The sequence below is a fragment of the Chiloscyllium punctatum genome, chromosome 19, assembly GCF_047496795.1.
Source record: "Chiloscyllium punctatum isolate Juve2018m chromosome 19, sChiPun1.3, whole genome shotgun sequence".
NCBI lineage: Eukaryota > Metazoa > Chordata > Chondrichthyes > Orectolobiformes > Hemiscylliidae > Chiloscyllium > Chiloscyllium punctatum.
Window position 1 is genome coordinate 70,497,678 of NC_092757.1, and position 13,403 is coordinate 70,511,080.

The following is a 13,403-nucleotide window of genomic DNA, read 5'->3' on the forward strand; positions in this document are numbered from 1 at the left end:
ATGGGTGGGTTGCGCTTCGGCAGGTCGGTGTGGACTTGTTGGGCCGAAGGGCCTGTTTCCACACAGTAAGTAATCTAATCTAATCTAATCTAATCTAATTCTCCAGAGGCTGTAATTGTTCTTCCCTTCTGAAGTAAATCACTTTAAGACTGATGTATCTTATTAGAGAATTCTACAAGATCCAAGAAGTAAATGTACATGAGATATGTAGATATAAACAATATTTTGAGGTAACAGTATTTGAGTCTTTCAATATCCAAAGTTTACTTTTCTAACATCTTGTGGTGTACTTCTATTGATTAAAAGAAAGTATTTAGATTTCCTTTTTGAGATGCTCATGGTCTCCATTACTAATATTGGTTATACTATAGTCCAAAAATGTTAAACCCAGTCAAAATGTAATGGTAATCTGGTGCACAATTCAGCAACAAATTTTAATATGGTTTTATGAAAAGGTGCTTCGTAGGAGCATTATCAAATGACATTTGACATTCAGCGGTACAAGGGATTAATGGGATCATTTCAGTTTTTAAAGGAGCTGAAGAGGTTGAGACATTTATGAAAGGACTTTCAAAATTTAGGACCAATGCAGCAAAATACTTTGCCCCTACTGGAGAAGGGTGAGGAAAATAGTGGACATACAAGGTGCCAGAATTCGAGCAGTGATGAGCTCTTGAAGGGCTATTGGAATAGGGGAGGTTATATAGCTCTGGATGGCCAAGGTAGGTAGGCATTTGAAAACAAGGATGACAATTTTAAAATCAAGATGTTATGGACTAATCACCAATATAGGTTAGCGACCATAGCACCACAGTTAAATCTGAAAGCAATCTCAGGAGCTGTTTTCACTGAAAATCATACTTGCCACAGAAGCTGGTGCATGAGGCTCTTGTGGTGCAATGGAAGTGTCTCTACCTCTATGGTCCCACCTGCTCCACCATGGTATAGAAGCCTGGGTCCCACCTGCTCCACTATGGTATAGAAGCCTGGGTCCCACCTGCTCCTATATGTATAGAAGCCTGGGTCCCACCTGATCCACCTGCAGCTCTATGGTATAAAAGCCTGGGTCCCACCTGCTCCACCTGCACCTCTATGTATAGAAGCCTGGGTCCCACCTGATCCACCTACTCCTCTATGGTATAGAAGCCTGGGTCCCACCTGATCCACCTGCTCCTCTATGGTATAGAAGCCTGGGTCCCACCTGCTCCTATATGTATAGAAGCCTGGGTCCCACCTGATCCACCTGCACCTCTATGGTATAAAAGCCTGGGTCCCACCTGATCCACCTGCTCCTCTATGTATAGAAGCCTGGGTCCCACCTGATCCACCTGCTCCTCTATGGTATAGAAGCCTAGGTCCCACCTGATCCACCTGCTCCTCTATGGTATAGAAGCCTGGTTCCCAGCAGCTCCACCTGCTTCTCTATGGTATAGAAGCCTGGGTACCATCTGCCCCTCTATGGTATAGATGCCTGGGTCACACCAGCTCCACCTGCTCCTCTATGGTATAGAAGCCTGGGTACCACCTGCTCCTCTATAGTATAGAAGCCTGGGTTCCACCAGCTCCACCTGCTACTCTATGGTATAGAGGCCTTGGTCCCACCAGCTCCACCTGTTCCTCTATGGTATAGAAGCCTGGGTCCCACCTGCTCCACCTGCTCCTCTATGGTATAGAAACCTGGGTCCCACCAGCTCCACCTGCTCCTCTATGGTATAGAAGCCTTGGTCCCACCAGCTCCACCTGCTCCTCTATGGTATAGAAACCTGGGTCCCACCAGCTCCACCTGCTCCTCTATGGTATAGAAACCTGGGTCCCACCAGCTCCACCTGCTCCTCTATGGTATAGAAGCCTTGGTCCCACCAGCTCCACCTGCTCCTCTATGGTATAGAGGCCTTGGTCCCACCAGCTCCACCTGGTCCTCTATGGTATAGAAGCCTGGGTCCCACCAGCTCCACCTGCTCCTCTATGGTATAGAAGCCTTGGACCCACCAGCTCCACCTGCTCCTCTATGGTATAGAGGCCTTGGTCCCACCAGCTCCACCTGGTCCTCTATGGTATAGAAGCCTGGGTCCCACCAGCTCCACCTGCTCCTCTATGGTATAGAAGCCTGGGTCCCACCTGATCCACCTGCTCCTCTATGGTATAGAAGCCTGGGTCCCACCTGATCCACCTGCTCCTCTATGGTATAGAAGCCTTGGTCCCACCAGCTCCACCTGCTCCTCTATGGTATAGAGGCCTTGGTCCCACCAGCTCCACCTGGTCCTCTATGGTATAGAAGCCTGGGTCCCACCTGCTCCACCTGCTCCTCTATGGTATAGAAGCCTGGGTCCCACCTGATCCACCTGCTCCTCTATGGTATAGAAGCCTGGTTCCCAGCAGCTCCACCTGCTTCTCTATGGTATAGAAGCCTGGGTACCATCTGCCCCTCTATGGTATAGATGCCTGGGTCACACCAGCTCCACCTGCTCCTCTATGGTATAGAAGCCTGGGTACCACCTGCTCCTCTATAGTATAGAAGCCTGGGTCCCACCTGATCCACCTGCTCCTCTATGGTATAGAAGCCTTGGTCCCACCAGCTCCACCTGCTCCTCTATGGTATAGAGGCCTTGGTCCCACCAGCTCCACCTGGTCCTCTATGGTATAGAAACCTGGGTCCCACCAGCTCCACCTGCTCCTCTATGGTATAGAAGCCTTGGTCCCACCAGCTCCACCTGCTCCTCTATGGTATAGAGGCCTTGGTCCCACCAGCTCCACCTGGTCCTCTATGGTATAGAAGCCTGGGTCCCACCAGCTCCACCTGCTCCTCTATGGTATAGAAGCCTTGGTCCCACCAGCTCCACCTGCTCCTCTATGGTATAGAGGCCTTGGTCCCACCAGCTCCACCTGGTCCTCTATGGTATAGAAGCCTGGGTCCCACCTGATCCACCTGCTCCTCTATGGTATAGAAGCCTTGGTCCCACCAGCTCCACCTGCTCCTCTATGGTATAGAGACCTTGGTCCCACCAGCTCCACCTGGTCCTCTATGGTATAGAAGCCTGGGTCCCACCTGCTCCACCTGCTCCTCTATGGTATAGAAGCCTGGGTCCCACCTGATCCACCTGCTCCTCTATGGTATAGAAGCCTGGTTCCCAGCAGCTCCACCTGCTTCTCTATGGTATAGAAGCCTGGGTACCATCTGCCCCTCTATGGTATAGATGCCTGGGTCACACCAGCTCCACCTGCTCCTCTATGGTATAGAAGCCTGGGTACCACCTGCTCCTCTATAGTATAGAAGCCTGGGTTCCACCAGCTCCACCTGCTACTCTATGGTATAGAGGCCTTGGTCCCACCAGCTCCACCTGTTCCTCTATGGTATAGAAGCCTGGGTCCCACCTGCTCCACCTGCTCCTCTATGGTATAGAAACCTGGGTCCCACCAGCTCCACCTGCTCCTCTATGGTATAGAAACCTGGGTCCCACCAGCTCCACCTGCTCCTCTATGGTATAGAAGCCTTGGTCCCACCAGCTCCACCTGCTCCTCTATGGTATAGAGGCCTTGGTCCCACCAGCTCCACCTGGTCCTCTATGGTATAGAAGCCTGGGTCCCACCTGATCCACCTGCTCCTCTATGGTATAGAAGCCTTGGTCCCAGCAGCTCCACCTGCTCCTCTATGGTATAGAGGCCTTGGTCCCACCAGCTCCACCTGGTCCTCTATGGTATAGAAGCCTGGGTCCCACCTGCTCCACCTGCTCCTCTATGGTATAGAAGCCTGGGTCCCACCTGATCCACCTGCTCCTCTATGGTATAGAAGCCTGGTTCCCAGCAGCTCCACCTGCTTCTCTATGGTATAGAAGCCTGGGTACCATCTGCCCCTCTATGGTATAGATGCCTGGGTCACACCAGCTCCACCTGCTCCTCTATGGTATAGAAGCCTGGGTACCACCTGATCCTCTATAGTATAGAAGCCTGGGTTCCACCAGCTCCACCTGCTACTCTATGGTATAGAGGCCTTGGTCCCACCAGCTCCACCTGCTCCTCTATGGTATAGAAGCCTGGGTCCCACCTGCTCCACCTGCTCCTCTATGGTATAGAAACCTGGGTCCCACCAGCTCCACCTGCTCCTCTATGGTATAGAAACCTGGGTCCCACCAGCTCCACCTGCTCCTCTACGGTATAGAGGCCGGGGTCCCACCTGCTCCTCTATGGTATAGAAGCCTAGGTCCCACCTGCTCCACCATGGTATAGAAGCCTGGGTTCCACCTGCTCCTCTATGGTATAGAAGCCTGGGACCCACCAGCTCCACCTGCTCCTCAATGGTATAGAAGCCTGTGTCCCACCTGCCCCTCTATGGTATAGAAGCCTGGGTCCCACCCGCTCCAAATGTATGTCTTTACATCTCTGATACAGGTTGAATAGGAAATATCTAAAATAGACCACAGGGACGGCAAAACTGTGTTTTGCGCTAGACCTTTCTTCCCTGTTGACTGTGTGCACTATCCATATTGCTGAGATCTTCCACAACCTCACTGCGTTCCAGAGGTGAGGCCATCCGTTCTATTTGCTAAGTCTGCATCAAACAATCATTTCCGCTTTGTGTTGTATCTAAGTTAATGATGCAGGTTAAGAAATTATTTCATAATACAACTATACACTATCACATCAATCAGTTGGTGTCTTCTGTCTTGGTGTTGTTCTCCATCTGGTGTGCCATTAGGACAAGTCTTGTCTTGGGATTCCAGCAAACATCCTGAGGAATCCGCAAACGTATTTCCTAATCAACTTGTTCAGGGATGTTATTACATATTTCTGGAGCATATGGGAACTGATCCTCAGCCTCCTGGCTCAGAGGTACGGATACTACCAGTGCTCCATAAGAGTCCTCCCAAGCTATTAACGACATAAATGATAATTTCTACGCATGTGTGCAGCCACAGAGGCACGCACTTAACTCACTGAAGAAGATTGAAGAGGTTAATGATCACTGTTTTCCTTACTGCATCATTTAATAATTATTCCCAGCCCGTTAAACGCTCACCGTGTTTATATAAAAATGATTGTAAAACTATAAACATTTCCACGCAGACCGAGAGACCCTGGAAGACTGTGGGAAAGGCAGGCGGGTGGCACCATTTAAACAGCAATCTGGTATATTTTAGGGGGTGCGGATTATATGTAATGCTGAGTTTTCTAAGCATGGAATTCTTTGTTGTCTTTCCACACCTTTTTTTTTAAAGAAAAATAAACTTTGTTAGCCCACATTCCCCACTGCAGTAACCTTGAAAACGCCAAAATCCATGATATGCACTCTTCATTTGTATGTACCAGGAATTAATCACTAGCCATGTTCCAGAGGGTTCTTTTTGTGTGTCTTCGCTGCAGAAGTGTTTTTTTTTCCCAAAACTGGTGTTTACATCACCGGACTTGGAAAGAAAGCGGAGACTTGTGCATTTAGTTTGACAGACTAAGCTTTTGCGGCAGTGCACAGGCTTTTTTTGAATTGTGACACTGGCCCTGCTCTCTCCTGACTTTGAACAGAATCGACCCACGCGGGTTGCGGATTGGGCAGTTACCTCTCTGTACAGCTTGATGCCTCTGTAAGCAACCCAGCGTGTACAAGACAGACTACTGCTGTTCGGCTGATTGGCTGTTGTCTCGCTGAGAGAGAAGTCTGAGAGCCCAGGGGCTTTATCTCTGCCTCTGCTTCTTGCTCCCCCTGCCTGTCCTTGGTTTGCTGTAGGGACACTGATGGTTGCTACATGCCAACAATATTGATGAATCTAATTGGCGGTCTTATTTTTGTGTGTGTTAACAATTAAGGCAGTGCGCACAGAGACGGAGTGAGCCTTATGTTTCTATGCCTCTCCTTTCATTCTATGCGTTCAACCTCAAGCACTCACATTTGTATTCTGTGCTCCTGCACTCGATTGTCTAAATATTTGGATACAAGAAGACAAAAGATTTTATTTTGTTACTGAAAGGTAGGTTTCATAGAAATGATTATAAATGATCTGATAAACGCTAAGCAGCTTGACTTTGTAACATCTTGTAGTGATGTAGCCTTTGTAGGAATGTCTGCTGAATTTAATGTGCAGCTTCGAATGATGAAAATAACTATGCTCTGTAGTTCTGTAAGTAACCATGTTAAATTGTTACCTATGTTTATTTGTACAACTCCACTGCATACACAGATCAAAATAACTGCCACTTTGGTAATCTGGAAGAAAAAATGCATCACATGAAATCCAGATTTATTATACAGCAGCTTGAGTATCAACAGTGCTGTGTCTCTCTTAGCAAAGTATAAGAGAGGTCTAGTTGGAAATTTCAGAGGGAAACCATTTAGTTAGTAGTGAGGGTCTATTCTACATCTCAGTACTTCAAGCAGCACTGCAGTGGCAAACAAAAGAGATGGGAAGAAGTTGGGCAAGTTTGATGTTTACTGATAGCTATCTAATGGTAGTATATTCCAGGCTTTCCTTTAGATTGTCTCTGTTTGTGTTCTTGATTTCCAAGAAGACAGCAGCAGGGTCTTTGCTGTAGCTTGACATTTTATTGTCTGTTTTCTCATTTTCGTTGTCTGGAAAAGGAGGGTTTCACCGAGAGCATCAGGAATATGTGACTGAAAGTCTATGCCACTGTTTAAATGTACGGTAATACAGTTGGTCACATGCTGGTTAATCATTCCAGTTTTCAGAATAGAGTTTGATTTTTGATCAATTTTTGATCTATAATCTGAAATGTTTAAATATTATGTTTAAAATGCAATGTTCGCTAAAATTTTAACAAGCCATGTTTGCTAAGATAAGGCAAAAATGTTATTGGTATGGGTGTCATTCACAAAACACTCAGTCTAGAACTATTTATACCAACAGTTTAACATTCATTGATAATTTTGTAGAGTGTGATACTGTACTTAATAAACCCTCTCCTCTTATTACAGAACTTAATGTTGAGAAGATAAATAAGGATAACATCGGAAAAAAACCTGTTAACATTCACAGATAAAATTAAATCTTTGTTCTGAATACCTGCAAATCTGCAATCTAAATGAGAGATTTCTCATAAGTGACGCACTCATTCTTGGTTCATTGACAAAGGAGACCAAAAGATTTATTCCATCAGAGAGTTTAACTACTTGTGTTCCATGTAGTCTTTGCTAACGCTAAATCACTTTAGTGCCATTTGTTTGTGTTCGCTTGAGCTAATGATGGATGGCAGAGCTAAAATTGGATTTTTTTTCATTTCACATTGAGTGATGACATCATATAGTTCCAAGTTCAGTGCATGATAGAAAGCAGGAACTGCCTTTACTATCAGTTTTGACATGTAAAAAAGATATTGATCAGTGAGAGTTTGTATGTTAAACATGGTGTAACAATAAAAAAGGGGAAGTTGGGTCTATTGACATTGTCCTCTCATCACTATGATGCTGACTGATGGGAGTTAACAATTTGGAATAACTGAGATTCTAATGGGCATGAGATCAGTTTAAAATCTGCACATAACGTGGTATCATGGTGAACAGCTTCCTTGTAGAAACATAGTCAATTGGTGATCTGGGAGATGTCAATAGGATTTGACAAAGTGATAATTTGCATTTGGGAATCCAGCCTATTAATAAATAAGCGAATAGAACACAAAAATGAAAGGATAAATATGCATATGTATAAGACAATCATTGAAATATAGATAGCATATTGACTTTACACAATCTAAACTACTGCATTCAATGCTCACAATGTGATCTCCTCAACCTTGGGGAAAGGAAGTGTAGGCTGGGTGACTGCTTCATAGAACACTTGTATTCTGTCCATAAAAAAGACCCTTAACTTCCAGATGCCTGCCACTTCAACACACTGCCATGTTCCCTGGCCAACATCTCTGTCTCAGGCTTGCTGCAGTGTTCCCGCAAAGTTCAATGTAAGCTGGAAGAACAACACCCCATTTTCTGCTTTGGGACCTGGCAGCCTATTGGACTCAATGTCGAGTTCAGTAACTTGTGGGCTTGAGACTCCCATGTCCTTACCCTAAAGCTCACACAACAGGCCTTGCTATCGTGTAGTCTGCTATTACACGTAACCCATTCTTAGCCACTAACAGTCTCCATTAATTCACCAACCTAGCCAGATCGTTATCCACTTCATTGTCTATCCAACTGTTCTTCTTTCTCTTTGGGCTGTATCCCCACCTATCATTTACACCTTACCCCCTCCCACCACCCTATCTTATGCATGTAAACTGACATTCTTCCAGCTACCATCAGTTCTGAGGAATGGTCACGTGACCCGAAACGTTAACTCTGATTTCTTTCCACAGATGCTGCCGACCTATGAGCTTTTCCACCAATTTCTATTTTTTGTAGCATATTGAGTGCAGTTTTTAATGCCTTGTTGTGACAAATGATAATTGTGAAGTAAGACTTAATATTGTAAGATTATTTCTTTAGGTGTAGAGAAAGCCAAGGTGAGATTTGAGAGGTGCTTTTAAAATAATGCAGGATTTTAACTCCATGAGATAAGGAAGACTGTTCACTTTGAATAGGCAGTTAATTGCAACCGGTCCTCAACTGTACATAGTTGAAGATTGATGTATAGGGAGAAGTGGTAGAATTGTTTTCTTTTATTCAGCAAATGGTTGGAGCATGGAGTATTGAGGCAGAGACTGACAGTTTTAAGGGAAAATGGGATGATAATTTGAAGCAGACAGAGGTGTAAAATCTTGCAGGAAGAATAGGGGTCAGTGAGACTCTTCAGTGGAGCTAACCAATAGTACAGTAGTGGGAACATTTTAGTCCTGTTGTTCCTCTGGCTCTGCACAAATTTATTTTTAATATCAAGCACCTTTGTTTCTCATTTTTGCCTGGCAGCTATTAAGCCCTTCTGAGATTTCCTGAGGGGTAAGCCTCGATGTCTACCTTTCTTATTGCAGAAACGTTTTGCAAAGCAGTCCATGACACATGTTAACTCCTCTCATTTGCCACCTAAGAGGGTTAATGCTTGTTTTAGGCAGGCAGCTTGGATGCACAAGTAACTGCCGCGGTATTTAACAATCTATACTTATGCAGATTAGCAGCTGACCATTTCCCTGCTAAACTGGTACACTTTCAACTAGTTTATACCCAGGAAGCATGCAAACCAATGCATTGAACCTTCACTAGCCTTTAGCAAAATGCATGCCAGCCTGGAAATTTCACTCCTTTGGGAAAGACATCTGCAGGACTGGGATTATAAGAGCAAGAAATTGGAATAAAATTTGACCTGCTAGGTTTCTACCCTTCAAACATTGCACCAATAACATCTGACTAGAAGCAGGGGCTTTTATTGCTTCTCGAGGGCCTCAAAGTGAAGGAGCGGTTCTTTAAATCTGACATGAGGAAGAATTTCTTCAGCCAGGGTGTGGTTAATCTGTTCAACAGAAGGCTGTGGAGGCCAAGTTATTGAGTGTATTTAAAACAGTGATAGGTTCTTAATTAGTAAGAGGATGAAGGGTTAGGGAGAAGTCAGGAGATTGGGGTTGTGAAACATTTCAGCCATGATGGAATGGCAGAGTTGACTCAGTGGGCCAAATGGCCTAATTCTGTGCCAAACCTATCATCTTATGGTCTTATGTTCTTCATCTCAATGTAGAGATTTGCACACATATCTGGGAGGATCCCAGACTCAACTGGAAATTGCACCATATAATCCTTCATGTATGCCCAGCAGTGAGTAAACTGATTGAATTCAATGTTTAAATATGGATGGAATCTTCTATGGACAAAGCAAGGATAGATCATGGAAGTCTGGAAACAAGATAACATATGAGCACTGATGTGTTACCCAGAAGGCAACATCAGTAAAACTTGCAAAAGCCACGTGCTGGACCTACCTGTCTTGTAGTGTTCAAAATGGAGGTCCAGTACAACTAGGAAGTTCATTTTCCTGTATTATTGTTTATTCTTTTATTGCTTTTTCCCTCTGGATTGCTGTCTCTGGCCAAATAAGTCCTAAGCAGAAAGGCTCATGGGCAACCGTACTATTCTGCCTCCACTTAAAATGTTTAAATGGTATATTCATGTGAAGGGTCCATTTCCTTTGGGTTTGCAATTTTGTTATATAAACCAGTGCAAGCTTCAGATCAGTTGGAGGTTGAGGGTGGCCTTCAATCTGCAGTACCATTTGCATGATTAAGGGCATAGACATGGGCAAGGGTTTGATCATTGACAGCCATTCCATGCATTGCTTCTGATCTATTTGGCTATCCCTCCCCAAGACACTCACCTGCAAAATTCACCCACCACTCCCAACACCTGCCTTTGTTCCTGGTTGCTTCTCTAATCTGTAAGGTGCTGTGCCAATAGCAACCAACCTCCTCACTGGTGCTGCCAAGTGCTGGAGCTGCTAGACTTTTGATTAGCCAGCAGCTCCAGGCATCTGAAAGGACCCAAAAGGACGAGCCATTAAATCTTGCAAATGACACAAACTGATTGGACATATTTTGTATTCTTCAATGTGAGCAGTACATTCTGAAGTAACTCCACAGAGGCTGGTATCCTGTCACCAAGTCACCTTTTATTTACACGTGGGGAGCCCTTGACACTGAACCAGCTCCCTCAGAGCCAGCTTTCAGAGTGAACAGAACTACTGACACTCTTGGTGTTTATCTGTTGGCCAGGGCTCCCTGACTGGACCAGATTAATGGCCCCAATCAGTGAACTCATTCTCTGAGATCCTCCTGGCTGACTTTACTACAGTCACTACGGCCCTCTCCCTTTGAGTCCAAGGACATAGATAGTTTTTTTTTATCGCTCTTCCTGGGACACTTTTACACCGGGTCAAGTAGCTCCAACTCTGCCTCTGATACAGGCTGCCTGTAATGCACAGTAGCTTGCTCCTTGTGCCTGGAGTGTCTTGGAAGAAATTCATTCTCTTCTTCAGGTGACCGAGAGGTTGAGGCAGGAATAGCCACTGTGTCCACCTCAGATTCCGAGGTATCTTCAATGCTTGATGGAGAGGGAGAGCCCACGGATTCTGTAACAGTAGGAAAGATGACTGAACTTAGTCCTCTGAAGTAAACTGCCGCTCTCGCTAAGTGGAGACTTGTGTATGGCATTGGCATTCCTGATGCCGTTTCCCCCTCTCCCTGCCAGGTCCAAGAAGATCAGACCTAACCTGGTGCGGAATCTTCTCCCCACTAGCTATTCTACCAGAGTTATCCCTGTCATTGTGTGAGGGGTGGACTTGAAATCAAATAGAAACTGGGGCAATTTGCTATCGAGTGAAACTGTAGCCTGTTTCTTTAAGCCTGTCTTCAAAGTTTGGATTGCTGTTTCTGCCAGACCATTGAATGATGAATGGTAGGGAGCGGCCCTTATATGTTGATTACCATTTGACTTTAGGAAATACTCAAATGATGGCCCGTTATCTGTGACCAACACTTCCAGGAGTCCATATACTGCAAAAGACGCTCACATTTTTTCTGTTATCATTCCTGTGTTTGACGAATGAACTCTATGCACATTCAGCCACTTTGAGTTGATGCGAAGGTGCCAGGGTGGAGGCCAGGAGATGTATGAACTTTCCGTAATAATTCACCAGCCCAAGGTAAGGCCAAAGCTCCAGTACTGACATGGGAGCCGGGGCACCTTTAATTGCCCTTATTTAATTGTCCCACGGGTGTAACCCAGTCTTAGTGACTCTGTAGCCCAAGTAGGTCACTTGGGCTGCCTGGAACACACATTTTTCACTTCTAAGTCGTATGCCCTCCAATGAGAAATATAAACAGACTATGTCCAAGCTATCTAAGTGTTCCTACTTCGGTCTTCCCTGTTATTTGCACATCATCTAGATAAATGGTGACAAGTGTTCATCATTCCCCGAAAAACAGCACAGGTGGACGATATCCCAACTGGCAGTCTCAGAGATTGGTGCAAACCCTTATAGGTTTTATTGTAGCATACTTCTGGGAATTCTCATCTAACTACAATTGTAGGCAAGCATGGCTCACATCCAGCTTTGTGAGGGTCAGCCAGCTTTGTTTCTCAACCTCTATGTGAGGGATTGGGTATTTATCCAGCTGTAAGAAGTGGTTTGTTAAAAACCCCCACAAAGGCAAACTGACCCATCCAGATTCACTTTTGGTATGACTGATGCTGTCCATTTCGCAAACTGAACTGGTTTAATGATTCATTTGCTTGCTAGCCTTCTGATTTCTGCCTTTAGTTTTTGCCTGTAAGGCAAATGGCACTGGAGAGGCCTTGCAGAATGGTGGAATTGCTTCCTGGTTACCATGCAAGGTGGCCTTGGCTTCTCTGATAGTCCATAGACCTCCTTGAAAAACGTTCAGGTATTTAACTAGGACTTTACTCATGTAGTCATTTTCTGATCAAACAATGTCTAGTCAATCTATATGAATCTTTCTCAACCAATTTCACCCCATCACAAGTGGGCCTGAACCTTTACTACTATCAGTGGTAACTGAGCTAGCTGCTTCTCATAAGGAACTGGAACCGATGTTTTACCCTGTATCTGTAAAGGGGCCCCGGTATAGGGTCTCAGTCTAGCCAAGGTCTTGCTCAAACTTAAAGTTTGGAGTCCAGAGCAAATTTTGTTGAAGACTAGTTCTGCAATCAGTTATATCACCACGCTGGTATTGACCTTGATTACTACTACGTGACCATTTAACCAGACATTCACTTTGATTGGTTCTGATTTGGATGTTGCTAAGTAATTTAACTGTTCCAGACCAAATGTAGGTGGGCTTTTCAGGGTGTGCACTCTCCTGGATATCAGCCTATGAGTTCTCTTACTCAATTTATGTCTAGTGGATCTCTTGCTGCCTCGAGTCCATATACCTGCAGCAACTACAGTGGCTTGCTGGCCCTAGTCCTGGAGAAAGTTTTAACCATTTGTCCTAAGTTTGGCATTGTTTTGGGGTTTTGCAGTAGCCTGACCTAGAGTTTGTCTGTTCAGGATTTATCCTGAATGAGGCTATACAATTGTCTTCCCTCAAGTGGTGTTCTCCAAGCTCAGTCAGATTGGTGACGGTGTCCACTTCCATTGGAATACTCTGCAACACATAAACTCCACTTGCCACATTTTCCAATGATAAAACCAGGCTTATAAAATCCCTACAGGGTGGAAACAAGCCATCTGGGCCATTGAGTCCACTAAAGCTCATCTCACCCAGAACCAGCCCCCTACCCAATCCCTATAACCCTGCTTTTCCCAGGACTAATCCACCTAACTTGCACATCCCTGGACACTATGGGCAATTTAACATGGCCAATCTACCTAACCTCCACATCTTTGGACTGCGGAAGGAAACCAGAGTACCTGGAGGAAACCCATGCAGACATGGGAAGAATGTGCAATCTCCACACAGTTACCCAAGGCTAGAATTGAACCTGGTCCCTGGCACTCTGAGGCAGCAGTGCTAGCCACTGA

General features: G+C 45.2%; 1 protein-coding gene across 5 annotated transcripts in view; it reads left to right on the forward strand.

Annotated features, from left to right (window-relative positions):
• Positions 1 to 13,403, forward strand: part of pitpnm3 (PITPNM family member 3) — a 668,094-nt gene that overhangs the window by 228,762 nt on the left and 425,929 nt on the right. For 2 of the 5 annotated variants that reach the window (XM_072589640.1, XM_072589642.1), the window contains exon 1: positions 5,527 to 5,957. The exons of the other annotated variants lie outside the window; for them this stretch is intronic. The gene's annotated coding sequence lies outside the window, so the exon portion shown is untranslated. Of the gene's footprint in view, positions 1 to 5,526; positions 5,958 to 13,403 lie in introns of those variants that run through there. 5 annotated transcript variants of the gene reach the window in all.